Here is an 18,117-nt window from a genome sequence, read left to right as displayed (position 1 = left end):
CTTTTAACATCAACAATCCATCCATTATGTGTCACTAAATCTTGGTCTCAAGGTTATTTTTCTTACAAATGACCAAACTCTCAAATACCTTATGCTATGCATACACCGCCAACTTAACATTCCATGTATATCAACCATGTTCCCATTCTTTTACCTCCCGCGAGGCTCGATCCATCCTCGCGCCAGTCTGTGCCTGGGCGCATTTCAACTTGTGATGTATCACTCACAGTTTCATATCTTTTTAAAAAATTAGGTCCTTCATGCTACCCTTCTGTATTCATCCATAACACGCATATTCCTACATCACCAAGTGTTAATCGATTCTCACTCTTTCTTCTGAACTTCTGATCTGACACTATCCATTCAGTGTAACTTCAAGTTTTACTGTCGTTCTAATCTCTAGTGTAGCCGCCTTCAAAGATACTTATGTTGTAGATGACGTGTTTACCAGCCTCATTGTGCTCCCTATCCCTTAGGCGTTCTTCAGTAGCTTCTTCGTGGCTTTAGATCAAATCTCTTCATACCTAACCCCTTCTCTTCTTATAGCATTATCTTGAATACCCTTGGCGAGATCAAAACTGACACTTTTAGGAGCCTTGCCTGTGACCCTGCTTCCTTAGTATTAACATCATTAGTGTAGTAGTCGTTTGTGTTTCACTTCTAACTGGAGAGTCGTCCAACATACCGCCAATAAACCCGAAGATATCCTGTTCACACTGTTCCTATCCTTTCTGCTTGTAAAACTTACCTGTGTTGCTGAAGCTTAAATAATTTAAGAACCTTAGTTCATAATTCATCATACTCTACTTGGTACAAGTAGTAACTCCTGAAATGTCTCTTTCCTTGATCCTTAGCTGGTAATAACCAGATCGAAGATCAATTCCTGAAGAAATTGTCCTGTCTTGTAACCGAGCATTTAAACTTTTCATCCTTAATAGATGATGCCAACAATTCCCACAATATGATGCTTCATCTGGTCCACCCTGAGGTCAAACTTCTTCGACTGCTTCAGTAATTCTTTCAGTCAAACCATTACCATCTTCCATAATGTCCCTGATATGGAACCTATCTATCGCCCAATCCTGAAGCGTACCCAATCATTCCTTGCATACCCATCTGAATTCCTACTGGTCAGCTTAATTTCCATTCAGTCTAATTAATGTTCTCCAAGTGATATCCCCTACATTTCATGATTGTCTCTTAACATTTTAACTCTCACTACGAACCTCTTTATTAATTGTATTACAATTCCACTTCCATAAGTTTCTAATTCTTCCTCAAAAAATACTAATATCTCCAGTCCCTCATAAATTACCCTCGAGGCATATTCTCTATGTCTGAACCTTTCTTGGAAAATACCCAACACCGAACTCTTCCAGCTCACTACATAACCAAAAACGTGAACTATTCAGTCAACTGATCATCTCCGAGGAGCTTGCCTTGGGCTCGAATGTAACAAGGCATTCTAGTCTTCTATTCCCTGATCATGGGAATTCCATCCTAACATATCAAATCATTAAATGTAGAAATCATGCCCTCACCTGACATCTTTCTAGGTGGCGTCCCCTGCCTCAGGTGCATACTAAATAACCTCACTGGTTCCCATCACTGTCCTGACGGCTATGTTACAAATCAAACCCCATTCCTGTCCAAACTAGGAGCCATAAAACTGTCTGGGGTTCTTCTGCTTTGATTACTGAGAATTTGTCCTTATTAAATTCCATCAATGGATATACTATCATTTGCATCTCTTGCCCTACGGAATTCGCACTCTATACCTCATTCCACACACCTCAAATAACATGGCTCTCCCTGCTGCCTAAATCCAGATGAAGATCTCATACACTGGAGCAGTTCTGACGCTCTAGACTATTCTAGAGTTTAATCCCTAAATGGGTCATCATTTCCTGCTACATTCGCCTGTATAAATTCCCAGAATGAATTATCCAACTCCAAAAACTCATTGACATACACTGTCGTTACCTTATCATTCCAAATCAAACTCATAAGGCTATTAGTCTTCGCATCTCAAACTATGTCTTTATAACCTCTTGTATCAAATCACCATCTGAGTTCTTCTCAACCCAACATACCAATATCCCAGTTTGAGTACCATTTCCGGGCATCCCTCTGCCACCAATACTTAGTGAAACCTCTTAGTCATGACCTCTCATCTTTATACAACCATGGATGGAATTAGCTTTGCCCATCCACTAACCAATTCTTTGGCAAACCCGAACTTTCCTCAAAACCAGAGGGTAACGCCTTTTAAGCCTTCAATATAATACTCTTATCTGTCTATATCCTCATATTAAACCCACACTGGTAACCCCACTGTCAAGGTATACAAAGCAGCTCTTTTTCCAGAAAAGTCTGCTATTCCCCCATCTAGTCTTAACTATTGGATCCCATAGCTTACTCACATACTAGCAAGCATCTGCTGCAACTTTCAGAGGCAGATGGAGGTTTCCAACCTCGACTATCATATGCAACCCCCTCTATAACAACACCAAGTCCACTTAACCATTCTGAGTGCAAACAATTTAAATTCATCCGCCTTTACTGACTAAACCCCTCAGCCCCGAGGTTCACACTCTGAACCAATCCACGAGCAGGTCCAAATAACCACTGTAATCACGCACACATAAAGCTTAACAAGCACTAACCCACAATACTATGCATTTAACCACCAAATTTTATTGCTACCAGGTACATTCACACTTTACCATGCTTTCTACATACCAATAAACATGTATAAAATTTAAATTCAATTCAGGCAGTTAACCATATACAATCAATATACAAACCATTGTTCAAATGTTCATTCACATACAATAGCAATACTGTCCAACACGCCTCAATCTCATCATGCAATAGTCAAGGGCCAAGCTTTATCAATATCTCATGCTCCCTATAATCATACAACATAACACATTCATATTTCAATCAAGAACTTAAGCATATAATCTCATATATTCAATTACAGAACCCTGAGTCGAGCTTGTCTTTAGCGGCGAGTGTACATGTCAAGCCTATCCTCAGGAACCCTTAAACCTAGACCGCTCTGATACAAAGTTGTAACGCCCTGGATAACCAAGATCGTTACATTATGTGTTTGAAATAGTGCGAGACTTGCTAAACAAGTCATTTAAATAAAAATGTGAATCTAAAGACATAAACAGGTTATGTTTAAAAGATTTTGGTTATAAATAAATAATTTTAATTAAAATAAATGTTTGGTACACGAGATCCCAAATCAGGGTTTAAATGACATAATAACAGAATTTCCAAATGCTATAAATAATCAAGCCACTCTTATGGCAAAATACACAGTTTAGGTTTCCGTCCATGTACAATCCCTCGACTGTGGCGGCCAAGCAGCTGACAATGTACACCTCACCCCCAGAGCTCTCCAACCCATGGTCAATTCGTCTTGCCCTTGCCTTTACCTGCACCACCTAGCACCCGTGAGCCGAGGCCTAGCAAGAAAATAATAACATCATAGCACAATCAATATCGATAACCAAATAGCATAACCAAATGATTTACAAGACATTAATCAATTATCCAGCAAGCCATAACATTCACTTAATCAAGGACAACAGTCAATAACCAATGATCTAGTTTCCAGATATTGAGCATATCATATGCGTCAAATTAACAACAGTACACATGTCAAGCAACAACTAGGGTCGACGCCCTTAGGCCGCACCCTCTGTTTAATCCACTATCTTTGGCTCACTTAGGCCAAGCCCAGTGTTCAACCTACTGACTCCGGTCCGCTTAAACAGAGCTCAGTGATTATTAACCTGTCCTCATCTACCAGTGGTCGAGCCGCGTCCTGTGTGCCAATATTGATTCCAGCACTCTTAGGCCATTTATTTCATATTCACATGGCGTAATACCTTCGTACAATGATGCATACAAGTATAGGGAGTCCTTACTCCCAACATATTTACACAACTGGGTGCAGTTTTCTTACCTTTCACTCCAAGTGCTTTGACTAAGAAAGACGACCCTCAGGCACGATCGGGGCCCTAGCAAACACCTAGTCACAACCATGATAACAAATTCCATCAATAAAAAATGAATAAGGGTTTCCAAACCAAGTTCTAGCCTTTGGGACATCAAATTCCACCAAGCACAGTAGGGGAATCGATCCTGAGTATCTTTGTTCAACTCCTTGCACCTTAAGCTTCCTTAATGCCAAAATGCCCTTAAGAACCGCGACCCAAGGCTCTCCATGCCACGGCCCGCCCCCTACTAGAGGCCCAACATCCCCAGATAACACACACAGGCCGCGGCCCTAAGCTTCCCATGCTGCGGCCTGCCTTCCTTCCTAGTACACCTCTGTTCTAGAGGGTCGCGACACACCAAGAACTAAGTCGCGACCCGACCCCTTCGAACCCAGAAAAACTCCATTTTTATCCACCAAATCTCAACCAACTAACCCAAAATCATCCCAATAACACAATTCAACTATCATAAACATCCTAGCATGTTTCCAGCAGCAATGCCCAACGAAAACCTAGCTTAGAAACTCATCAAAATCCCACTTCAATCCTTGAAACCCATAAGCTCAAAAACCCCTTAGAACAGACAGATATTCCCAGAATTCAGATACTAAACTATTATCAAAACTTACCTTTACTGAAGAGCAAGTCCACCTAATAGTTGTAGAGCTAATCCTCAAGCTCCCAGCAATAAAACCTAACAAGAATTTAGCTCAAATCCTCACCCAAAGCTTCAATTCAACTCTCTACATCAAAGACCCAAAAAGACTTAAAACTCAGAACTTAAACATTAAAACCTTAATTCAAATCTTACCTCAAACTCTACTTGAATCCACCAGCAATAACTGAGCTAATCTCCAATTCTAGAGCTCCAATTCTTGTGAACCCAACCCAAAAATCCCTTAGTTCAATGGCTAGCTTGGGAGACTCCTTGAGAGGAATGAGAGAGAGAGAGAGTCGATTCCAGACAAACTTCTAAACGTTTCTTGCCTTTATCTTATCTAACTTAAGCCTCTTAAGTTAATCCCAAGGCTCAAGGTACCAAAAACGTCCCTGAGGGAAAAATGGTAAATTTCCCCAGTATTCCCTCCTAAGCTTCCTAACCTCAAATATATCTCCAATTATTTATTTTCATAAATCAATAACCCAAATCTATATCTATTACCCAAAATACCCATTGACTCGCCCCAAGTCGGGTATCGAGTCTCGTTGTGACTTTCCCGCTAACTTGCACCCTAGGATCGCCTCGTGCTGAATGTTGCAAATATAAATATATCCACATAATAATGTGATCTCAACATTTTATCACAAAGAACCACATTTATGCCCTAACGGGCCAAAATTACTATTATGCCCTTACAAGCTAAATAGGGCCTGCATGCTTTCCCAATATTCATAAACATGCACTCCACATATCCATATAATCATAGGATCATACATATCACATAGTCATGCATTTTTACCAGTAATTCACATAAATTCCAATTATGCCCTCCCGACACACTAATCAAGGCTCTTATGCCTTATTAGTAATTTTGGGTCGTTACAACTCACAACTATAATCACCCCTTGTTCAAGCTTAGGGTTTTCGAAAACCCACATGAAGAGAAGAAGAAACCAACAATACAAACTAAACACTAGTAAAAAATACAAGAATCGAAAGAAGAGAATTTATAAACCATAAGCATAAAGGGACATACCCAAAGATTGAACCCTTTTATTCTTCTTCTTCTTTTTCTCCTCCTTATTTTTCTCTCTCTAACTCTTTCACTCTCTCTCTCCTTCTCTCACTAGGCCAACAGTACCAAGGAGTCAAAATGGCTCGTCTCTTCTTTCCTTCCCTCTTTGTCTAACCTAAGGCAATTACTAGCCTAATGAAATAAAGGTAAGTTTCCTCTTCTTGCTTATTCTCTTTTATTTTTGATGTTTTTTTATTGAAGAAAAAAATAAACGAGACAACTCATTTCCTCTTTTTCCCACCTTACCATCCACTATTTCCCTTTGTTACCTTTTATTATATATATATTTTTTCTTTCATTAAATTAACTAAAATTAGCCTAATAAAAGAAATTAAAAGTGTATAGAAAATTCTATGCAAGTGCACCATGTAACCATGCACATGCACACACTTAATCATTAGGGTGCATCACTACCTACCATGCACCTTGGTGCATTCAACCAAAACTCAATTATTCACAAATTAAAAAAATAAATTAATCAACAATTAACAATTAAATTCAAACAATTTCTAACAATAAATTTAAAAATAAATAAATAAAATAATTCACAATACTTAACAATTAAATAAAACAAAGCAAAAAATTTAATAAATAAATAAAAAAAATTTGGTGTGCTACAGCTAATGCTAAAAAAGAAGAGTCCTGTTGGACACAATCCTCAGAGCCAAAACATAAAATATACACTAGTACAAACTATCACAACTTAAATCATATACCATTCATAATCAATACCTTCACATTATAGAGTCCCATAACATATCATATAGTATCATAACATAGTCATAGCATAATATAACATATTGTATCATATCATAGCGTAACATAATACAATCGTAATACGTATTACTGGTGTCGCTTTGACCATTTACTAGTATTTTTCTGGCCATTATTACCATAAATATATTGCCCTTGCAACGACCCACTACTCTTGCCACAACCCCTTAGTGCAACCGGACACACAAGTTAAGAGAATCATGTATTATCAACATCATATCCACATGATATAACATAACCATGACTAACAGAAATAATTCCATAAACCTTTAACCATTATACGTAAGCGTACACCCTATGTGCATGTGTCCACTCTTCTTACCTCAAGTCTAGCAGCACAAGATCCACTCCTTTAAGTATCTTTACCAAGCCCTAAGTGTGGTCAAAGGTAATGTCAAAGGTGTCTTTAATTATGATGAAGAATATAACCTAGGTTAAATGAATCGAACGCTTGTTGTGTTTATTGTTAGATTAACTGATCTCTATAGAAATTAATGCTTTTGGTACATTAAATATAATGTGCCTTTCCATTAGGTTGTTTAGTAAAAAGAATTTATTTAAAGCGCTTCACAAAAATAAAGTACACTAGGGAGAATGGGATAATGACTACTTATATGTTATTTGCGGGGTTAATAATTTAATCTAGAATTGTTAATCTTGAATGATTGTTGAAGGTGGAGAATTGTTGTTTCTTAAAATCATTGTTATCAGTATAATTGATTCGTTCATTGTTCTATGTTGTTTTTAATTTTCAAAGTTTAAAATCCCCTTTTTATTTCTTGTTTCTAATTTTTAATAATAAATTGAATATTAGTACTCTTTGGTCTGACCTTTATTCAGTGCTATACTGAACTAGTTTGTAAAATCAAAAACAAAAATATAATTAAATTTAGTACAACTAATGACATGCACTAAGTTTTTGGCACCGTTGCCAGGTGACTATTTTAATTCTTTTTATTATTCATACTGACTTTTTATCTTACAAAGTAACTCCGTGTTTTTGGCATTTCAGGCGTGTATGTCAAACGAAGATACTCAAGATAGACTTCAAGAAATGAAGAAATATCTTGAGACATCGTTGTTCCGCTATTCTTGCACTATCACTGGCAATCTACTCGTTAAAAACTCAGCAAAGAGAGTCAATCCTATACAAGAGCCATTATCATCTGAAGAAGACTTTGACTTAGATTTATCAATTAAATCTCATATAGCAATGGCTCAGTTGGCGGATATTAAATCTCATATATCAATTAAATCTCATATAGATAGGGCATTGAAATAGTTGGCGGCACTGTATCTAGACCATCAACCATTATGTATACGGTATCCAGTTTTGGATATCAACTTCAAATTAAATTCGGGTCTCGTTCTCTTATTACCAATTTTCCATGGGCTACCAAGAGAGGAATTGAACAAACACTTGACAGAGTTTCATATTGTTTGTTCTAGTATAAAACCAACTATAGTGACTGAAGAGAAGATCAAGGTAAGAGTCTTTTCTTTTTCTTTAAAGGATGCTGCTAAGGAATGGCTCTACTATCTTCCACCTAGAACCATTGATACGTGGAGTGAAATGAAAACAATGCCTGGAGCAATATTTTCCTCCATCGAAGGTTGGAAACATCAGGAAGGAAATCTGTGGCATTTGCCAACAAACTGGGGAGTCTTTATATGAATATTGGGAAAGATTAAGGTGATTATGAACTAGTTGTCCCCACCATCAGATCATTGAAAAACTCATTCTCCATTATTTTTATGAAGGATTGTTACCATTGGATAGGAGTATGATTGATGCAACAAGTAAGGGAGCATTGGTAGATAAGACTCCCTCCGCAACAAGAAGCTTTATTTCTATTATGGCTGCCAATTCTCAGAAGTTCAGTATTCAATTGGAAGTACTAGTATAGAGCGCAAATGAAGTGCGTTCAAAGTTAGAGGAACAACTGGCTCAATTGACATATATGATGCAACAAATGGAAATTAGTCAACAAGTGAAATGTTGCACAATAAGCAAAGTGGTGGGGCACCCTACTAATGCATGCTCTACTCTACAAGATGGAGTTCAAGAGCAAGCTAACGCTATTGGAGGATTTCCTTGGCAACTAAGACAACAATATGATCCTTATTCAAATACTTACTCAAAGGATGGACGGATCATTCTAATTTTTGATATGGTAACCAACAACAAGCCACACCTACTAGACCACTAGGGTTTAATTATTAGCAAAGAACTCAGCATGCTTACATGCCTTACCCTCAACAACCTCCAACTGCAGCTCCACAAGATTAAGAGCCATCTCTTGCTGATATGCTTACAACTTTTGTTGCCACTAGTATATACGACTCAAACTGCTATCCAAAGCACTCAAGCTTCTATTAGGAATTTGGAGAATACTATGGGTCAGATTGCTACATCTCTAAGCATGCTTGAAGCTCAGAATTCTAGAAAATTACCTTCGTAGCCAAAGAGGAACCCAAAAGCAAATGTTAGTGCCATAACACTACAAAGTGTTACACAATATAACTGCTAATTAATACATGTTCTCGTAACTAAAAAGGTGGTGGGCCCATGCATATCACACAGGGTCCATTAATGAGGTTACAGGCCACAACCTTTTGTGGTAGCACATCCCTAACAATGTTAGGGGATAGCCGCACGATTTCCCATGTCAGGCAGCACAATGAGACATGTTGTTTGTCGTATGTACGGACTCGACAACATGACTTGGATAATAGTAGCGTGTCAGAAAACTGCTTGTGGTCCAGGGTCATTATGCATGACACCAGGAAATATGCTCCAGGTCCGGAGAACGCTTCTTGCAGACCTGGAGGAAGAGGATCGAGAAGGAGAGTGTCATAATTGTGGTCCTTGGGATATAGCTCGCCTGAGGACTACCTTCTTCGGGGGTAGTGCACGATTATGGGAAACAACCCACTCCCTGAGGATTCCTTAGAGTCCACGAAGCTTAATTACTCTAATGACTGTCATGTGTCAATTGGTGAAAACACGGACAACATTGGAGACTTAGCCTGAGGAGTAATTTCAAGGGACATACTTGGGGGGAGACACTTGGGCTATCGAGGCATTAAACCTACCAAATGGTGATGCCATGTGTCAACTCCCCATTGATGGGCCCATCAATTAGTGCTAATTAATGGAGGGTCTCGTCCATGCCCAAAATGTCTATTTCGTACCCGAAGTGTCCTTTCAAGCTGTACCCGAGGTGTGCTTTTCCCATATTTTGATCATGATTCGCGCCTTGATAATCGTGACCGTTAGATCACCTTCGAGTGCTTACTCCCTAGGTTCACGTCCATGTTGGGGGTATAAGTTTAAGATTTGGCTCTTCATATCCATTTATGTCCATTTGAAATTTACACCAGAGCTCATAACCCCCTCGCCAAAAAACAATTCCCTTGCCAAGATCTTATCCTTCAATTCCAGTAATTCTCTGTTTATGATCCTAGAAGGCTAGAGAGAATCTAAGTATTCCTGGGTAAATGACACCAAATACCTTCATGTTCGGACCAGACATATCACATACTAGAGTTACATATCGAGTAAGTCATCTTTCTTAACTTTTCTTTATTTTAACGTCTGGATTCGTGCTTCACTATTTAGGGATTTGAGGGTTTAGAGGTCATTTTGACCTCTTTTAGTCTCTATATAGGTTTTTTCCAGTGTTTAAATCAACCACAAAGGACCGTTTACGACCTTTGGTGTTTTTTGGCATTTATGGGTATTCGACTGGAATTTGGAAAATCTGGAAAATTTTCAGATTCTGGAAAAGTTTTTGAATTCTTGTAGTGTTCTTGAGGACTGGTTTAGGGTTTTGAGAACACTCCTTACCCTTAGAATTTCTTCCCTTCTCCACTCCCCGAGCAGTTTTCTAAGGGATTGTCGTATTTTTGCTTGCTTTCTTTTGGTTGAAATGTTAATCGCTTGGTTTTTGTTTCAGATGTCCAAGGAGATTCATCACTTACACCAGCAAGGATTCTACACTTTTCCCCATGAGATACTTTCCATGCCCGAGAAGGAGATATGCTACAAGGATTTGCATGAGTGGAAGCCAAGGCACCATCATGGGAGCTGGTGGTATGAGAATTAACCCCGCTTGTCATGAGGCCAGCGCAATAGGTGCAATGGGGGCTGACGGAGGAGGAGGTGAACCAAGCTCCCATCCCTCACCCCACTCAAAGATACAAGGCTACGAGTTTTGAGGCAGAGAAATACCCAAATAAGCTTAAACATCCTCTCATCCTGGAGAGCATAATGAAGCACCACGGGATCGAAATGTACTTCTTAGTGTGTCATTGTCAGGAATCGGAGAGGGCGCACCGCAGCGTGACAGCCTCGGGGCATGGAGCCAGTCACATATGATGGGTGGATCAGCCCTGCCATTACATCAATACTTCATAGATTTTCTAAAGCACGTGGGAATATCTCCCTTCCATTTTGTACAGGAGGAAGAATTTGAATGTACCTTCCCTAGCGAAGATCCAGTAATTCTACAACTTTTGCAACACGCCAAGCAAGAAGCATGGTTATCTCGATGGGTACTATGCGCTGATGAAATACGCCCATCCCACGTTGAATTTCAAGGCACCACATCACAACGAGAACCACTCTCGGAACTTCAAGTACCACTTATTCTTCACCAATGGCTTCCCAACGCATGCCAGCCACACACTTATACTCGAGTTCTCTAGTGTTGGTTAGTATTATCATAGTCAAGCTTTATTCCTTTTCATGCTTCCATAGCTCGTACCATACTTAGTTATTTTTGTAGATATAGGCCTTTTCCGCCAGATCCCCTCATCTAGATGTATGAAGACTACCTAGAGAAGATGAAGACCTTTCCAAATATTGAACTGCAATTAAGCTATTTGGTTACTAAGGAGAACCTGAGGGAAGTGGGCCTTCTCTAATCGGGACAACACATAAGTAACGTGGACCTAGCCAGTTTCAGGAATTCCAATAAGTCTCGAGAACTGGCCTCCTACCACATCAACTACATCGATGGACAGGCCATCAAAATCTTCAACCAACCACTATTGGAGGAGCGGTTCGAGATTTCTCAAGCTGTCCGAGAAGCTCAGGAAGACCAGGAGCTCGAGGAAGAGCTCCAGTCGGGGATAGAGAGTTCATTCGTAGACCGAGGTAAATCTCCCATAATAGTTTATAATGATGGACAAGTAGGAGACACTGTAAGTCCCAAGAACTTGAGGTTTTCTCCATCACTTCTCCAATGTGGGTTAACCTTTGACCATCACTAGACCACGAAGGAGTTCCAAGATTGCCAGGACTTAATAGATGTATATATCCACCACCCGCGGAGACAGTTGCATTTGTAGGGATTCATGCCCCTGGATGATGTGACATCTTTCCATTCGATCTGGTTTTACCAACATGAGACTATCACCACATAGGAGAAAGGGAGGTTAATTAGTAAGTTTGCGCGTTCAGTTCATTTCTCAGAAGAGCTCAGTGGTGGGGATTTTGAGAAGCTCTCATGCTCTTGACTTGTGCCTTTACTTTTTTGTTAACGTTATTTTGAACTCTAAAATTGCTAATTTTTGCTTTAATCTTGTAGAACACATGGGGTTGGCTAATATTGCTCGTTTAGCCCTTGCACTCGGAGCAGGTGCAAGTTCATCTGCTGTAGGATGATTGCAGCAACCTCGGGAGAAAGCAGCACATCCCCTGCTGGAAAATCAGCAACGGACCTCCTCCCTAAGGGAGAGATTCCTTAAGCAGAGGACGTGCTTGTTTATGAGATATCCTCCTCCCCTTCTCAAGATGGCGAGGAGACTCCAAGAGTGGAGCACCAGGAATTTGTGGCTCAACCACGACTCTTGGTATACCTGGGAGAAGTTTAAAGGTGAAATGTTCGAGCGCTTCCAGGCCATGCTCCAGCATTTCAAGGCTTGCATGGAGGAAGGGAATAAAACCCTTCATGATACCATGGAGGCCCTACACCAACTGAAACCTCCAAGAAAAAGACCTTTCGTGCCCCCGATAGCTTGTTCTGAGTTGGAGACCTTGTTCTCTGCCAAGTTGGGAAAAGTCGTTGCTCTCCTGGAAGCGGAGCTTCTCCAAGGGGTTAGCTTAACCATGTGTGAGTTTAATGCTCATAGCAGCAACGACGCATCCCTTGTCGCCTCGTGCTGATATGCCATCGTCTAGTTGACTAGTTGTATGCTTGCTTTTCAGTCGGCATTGGCCTTCCAATGCCTCGAGGACATAATGATGGAGAAATATTACGAACTGCAATGAGCCTGAGACAAGGTTGTGGAATTGAAGGAGAGGGTCAGAAATCCCCCGCAGGAACTGGTCTGCCTGCGAACCTCACTGAAAGAAGAGCAGACCCGAACTAAGGTACTTGAAGGGACAGCTCAGAGAACACCCGATGAGTTCCAGGTTGCTAAATGAGAGGTCTGGAGAGCCAAGGAGGAGGCTGCTAAGTCTACAAAGGAGGCTTAACAGGTCGGGGAGGAAGTCATCAGGGCCCGTGGAGAGACCACGATGGCCTTGGATAAAGCTCGAGCTATTGAAGACATGGCTTTGAAAGTCGATAAGAAGGCAAAGTCTCTTCAACGGGAGGTATAGATCCTCAAGAAGGTGGCCGACACCATCGTGGAGGATGCATTTTTTGTGGCCTGGTTCCACAACCAAAAGATGAGCTAGGACTTCACCAGTGAAGCAGACAAGTACCAGCTACTCTTCGAGGAGCGTCTGCAAGCGACGGGAGATGCAGATGCTGCCAACACTGCGTCCAAGGAAAATTGAGTGGTTCTAGAGGTGGACCCCATCATCGACATTAATGAGAAGGTTCCCCCCTCACCAAGACTCATTTTCTTGCTGCTTTTAGGCCTGCGTGCCATTCCTTTTATAATTCTCTCCAGGGTATAAAAAAATCATTTCTTGAGCCCTCGAGCACAATCTGTGCACTTTTAACCTTGGCTTTTGCATGCACTATTTTACTTGCCTTTGTTTTATTACTCTCACACTTTGCTTTTGTATTCATTAATATGTGAATTGGTCTTAAAATTATAAGGTTTTTGTCTTCAAATTATAAGGTTTGTTTTATTCAACCTTAATTTTTCCACCATACGTTGGCCTTAGTCAAGTGACTTAGGTCTAAAATTGCCTAGTTAATGCAACTGGGGACATGTGCTAGAGTCTTGGCGACTCGAGCCTTGTCGATCCCACTTGTTCTTTGGCACTTTTAGCGTTTAGCGCTGCTTCACGAGCTCTTAGTCCTTGGAAGTAACCTTAGTGCCCTACCAAGTGTGAGCACTTAATGCTTGTTCTTGAGTTGTAAACAACTCGAGGCTCAAGAGGCCAAATTAACCTAGGATTTGAGAATCTGGCATTACTTCAGGGGCACCTAGTCCTCGGGAAGCCACACTGGGCCTTTTGCAAGTCATGTCCGAGGACTTGGGTCCCTTTCACCAAAGTCGTGATGACTCTACTTTGTACCCCGAGTATAGATTACTCATGGTTTTTTTATCCTTTTCCCTTTGAAAATCAGGAACCCATTACTAGTCCTCGGATGTAAGGTCCTCGGGACATAGGTCATGTTCTCCTTCCCTAGGTTATTGGATTTTAAGATGCTTGAGTTTTGGCAACTCAAGGCTTGTACCCAAGCACTAGTGTCTCAGGGTTTTTGTTCACCTATTGCATGTCGGGGACTTGTTATTGCTCCTCTGGCACATAGTCCTTGGGTGATTATTTAGGTTCTCTGCCCGTAGGCTACTTAGATTTATATAACACTAGGTTTACCTCACTCTTACTATGCTTGGCTCCCTAGGTTATTTTATTTTCGCAAGTGTTGCCACTAGGCTTACCCCGTTCTTGATAAGCTTAGCTCCCTAGTTCGTGCTCCGCAAACATTTATCATGCGAGGTGAGCGAGCCCCCCAAGTGATCGAAGACTAGTCTGCATTCACTTGCCCAGGCCAGCGAGCGGGCACACCTCGAATAGTAAATGTAAATAAACAAATAGTGAAAATTAAAACTAAAAATACAAGCAAATTCTTTGAATTTCCATTAACGTGATTGAAGGCTACAAATGATTACAAAATTTAGAAAATACATTGCTCATATTATTGGTAATACCAACGAAGATGCTTGGCATTCCAGGTGTGGGGCATCAGCTGCTCATTCAGTCGGGCCAGTTTGTATGTCCCAAGACACACGATGCTCTCGACTTGGTATGGGCCTTCCTAGTTATGGCCCATTACCCCAGCACCTGGGTCTTGGGTTTCTAGAAAAACTCTTTGCAACACCAAGTCTCTGTCCTCAAATTTCCTATCTTAAACTTTGGAGTTGAAATACCTAGCCACATTTTACTGGTAGGACCTACACGAAGTTGCGAGGCTTCTCTGGGCTCCTCCACAAGGTCAAGTGATTCTCAAAGTAAAGCATGATTCGTGGTTGGATCGTAAGTATCTCTTCAGTGCGAGGAGCTTGTTGCCTCGACTGGGAGCATGGCTTCATACTCGTAGGCCATGGAGAATGGTGAATGGCTAGTAGAGGTCCTAGCAGTGGTGTGGTAGCTCCACAATGCCTTAGGAAGCTTCTCAGGACTAGCGCCTTTCGCTTGCTCTGGCCTTTAATTCAAAGTTGCCTTAAGTGTCTTGTTGACCACTTCCACTTGTCCCGTTTGCCTGTGGATGAGCTATGGAGGAGAAACTCTTCATGACTCCATGCCTTTTGCAAAATTCAGTGAATAACTCACTACCAAACTACAGGCCGTTATCGAAGACTATCTTCCTCGAAAGCCCGTAACAGAAAAACTATGTTCTTGATGATGAAGTTCAGTGCCTTCTTGGAGGTAATAGTAATGAGAGGTTCGACCTTGACCTATTTTGTGAGGTAGTCAACTACCACAATAGCGTACTTTACTCCTCCCTTTCCTGTGGGCAAGGATCTGATAAGGTCAATGGCCCAGACTACGAAGGGTCGTGGACTTGTCATCTAAGTGAGCTAGTTTAGATGAGCTTGGGGGATGATGGCGTAACTTCGAAACTTGTCGCATTTTTTGACATAATCCATTGCATTGCCAATCATTGTAGGCCAAAAGTATCCTTGTCTCAAAATTTTCTTAGCAAGGCTCAACCCCCAGCGTGGACCCTACCAAAGCCCTCATGTACTTCTCTAAGGATGAGTTTGGCTTCCTGCCTGGACACACACCAGAGAAGTGGTAACGAATATCCTCGCCTGTACAACTTATTGTACATGATTAGGTACTGAGGTGCCTGGTAAAGTAGTTTTCGAGCTATTTTTTTGTCTTGCGTTAACTCTCAAGCGAAAGGTTAATTCACAATTGGTTCCATCCAACCGTCCTGGGGTTGGACCACTTCTACCTCCTTGGGAGCTTAAATTCTTGGAGAGGACAAGTAGTCTATTGGGAGCACATGATCAACTCTTCATCCTTGGTGGTAGCAAGCTTGGCCAGGGCATCAGCATTGGAATTTTGTTCCCTTGGAACTTGTCGAATGGAAAACATTTTGAAGTTGTGTAGAATTTCTTGGGCCTTGGCTTAATAAGAGGTCATCTTGGTACCGCAGGCATGATACTCTCCAAGGACATGGCTCACTATGAGCTGAAAATCGCTGAAAATATTGAGGCCCTCAGCATTGAGTTCTAGGGCTACTCAGATTCTGGCAATAAGTGTCTCATACTCAACTTCATTGTTCAAGGCATCAAAGCCAAACCTCAAAGCTCTGTGAACCCTTTGTCCCTCGATGGTTACCAAGACAAGGCCTGATCCAGGTCCATTTTCATTGGAAGACCATCCACAAACAACTTCCATATAGGCTCGACACCTTGGGCCTCCTCGGGTCGCTCATGTGTCATTATGCACTTGGTAATGAAATCCGCTAGTCCCTTTATGGAAGTCCTCGAATGGTAAGTGATGTCGAACTGACTCAGCTCGACCGCCCATGTAACGCCCTGGACAGCCAAGACCGTTACACTGTGTGTTTATAAAAGTGCTAGACTTGCTAATCAAGACATGTAATTGAAAACGTGTTACTGAAACTATAGTGGAACTAGGGTTCAAAAGATTTTTGTCTCAAAAGCCGCATTTCTTATAAATAACATTTTCTTTTTACACGGGATCCCAAAATAATAAGATTAGAACCATTTACAAAGACTCAAGATTTAAATACAGTAATTATCCATTCTAAGGCAAAACGAATTGTTAGGTATTCCTTGTCCTGATCCACTCCTCGGCCATGGCGGCCGAACAGCTGGCTATGTACAATCAGCCCCGCAGCTCTCCGTCTCAAGGTTGGTCCAGCTTGCCTTTGCCTTTACCTGCACCATGTAGCACCCATGAGCCAAGGACCAGCAAGAAAACACAATAACAGAGCATTTACAATTAACAGACAGTCAAATATCTCATATCGCATAAGCATGTACTTAATCAGTTTAAGCATTCATGACAATCAAGTGTTCATCATACCAAGTATATCAATTCATATCAATAATCAATCCACATATGATAACTAGGGTTAGAGCCCTTAGGCCGCACCCTCTGTTTATCCTACTGACTACGGCCCGCTTAAACCGAGCTCACTGAATATTAAGCTGTCCTCGGCTACCAATGGCCAAGCCGCGCCCTGTGCACAAATGTTGTGTACAACACCCTTAGGCCATTTATCACATGTCCCATTGCATAATATCATCTATGACATTACACCGATATCGGGAGCACTTAGTCCCATCACAAACACATAACCGGGTGTAGTTTTCTTACCTTTAAATTCACTAGCTTCGTTTACTTTGATCCTTGAGCACGATCCCTCTCGAGCCCTAGCACACACCTAGTCATAACCATAGATCAAAATCATAACCAAACCTTAAGTCCAAAAACCTAGCCTCGGGACCAATCCCGAGCCTTCGCGAAGCCTTAATTCCACCAAACGAGGTGGTGGAATCGAACCCCAAACCCCCGGGCAAAAACCCTTGAAAATAACTCAAAAACCCCTTTCTGGAAATAGGGTAGAGCTACAGCCCTCTAAGGAGGGCGCTACAGTGCTACAAACACAGCCCAAAATCATCCCAAGGTATATGGCCTAGCGCTACAGTGCCCAAAGGCTAGCGCTGTAGCGCTAGTCACAGAACATCAAATGTTGTTTTTCCCTCCTTTGACTTTTCCCCGAGCCGAACCTTACCAAAATTTCTTCAAACTTCAACCAAACTTAGAATCAAGCTCACTAACATGTCTAACTCATCCCAAGCACCCCAACCACATAAAATTTTAACACATGCACTCCCAATCTCAAAATTCACCATGGTTGAACCTCAAACTCAGAAATTTCAGCAAAACAACCAAAACCTCATAATTTAGAGCTAGAATTTCGTACCTTCAATGGGGATTCGACCTTAGGTTAGCCTCTACACCTCCTTGAATTACTCCTCCTCAAACCCTTAGCTTGAATTCCCTAGAATTCCCATCAAATTTAGCTTAGACATCTTTGTTCAACATGAAAACCAAAAACTGAAGAAAACCTCAAAGTCTTACCTCAACTGATGAATAACCCCAGCTAGATTTCCCCAATCTGATCAAGACCTCAAGC

At 41.2% G+C, this 18,117-nt stretch overlaps 1 non-coding gene and 1 pseudogene across 1 annotated transcript; both read right to left on the bottom strand.

The window, feature by feature from the left end:
* The window catches only part of LOC133824934 (type II inositol polyphosphate 5-phosphatase 15-like), a 35,665-nt pseudogene that overhangs the window by 9,758 nt on the left and 7,790 nt on the right, over positions 1-18,117 (bottom strand).
* On the bottom strand, positions 8,146-8,252 carry LOC133828249 (small nucleolar RNA R71). Its single transcript, XR_009890878.1, has one exon. It is a non-coding gene; the product is annotated as a small nucleolar RNA R71 (small nucleolar RNA).

This window comes from Humulus lupulus, chromosome 3, assembly GCF_963169125.1.
Source record: "Humulus lupulus chromosome 3, drHumLupu1.1, whole genome shotgun sequence".
NCBI lineage: Eukaryota > Viridiplantae > Streptophyta > Magnoliopsida > Rosales > Cannabaceae > Humulus > Humulus lupulus.
The sequence above is the reverse complement of the archived record's forward strand: the minus strand, read 5'-3'. Positions and strand labels throughout refer to the sequence as shown.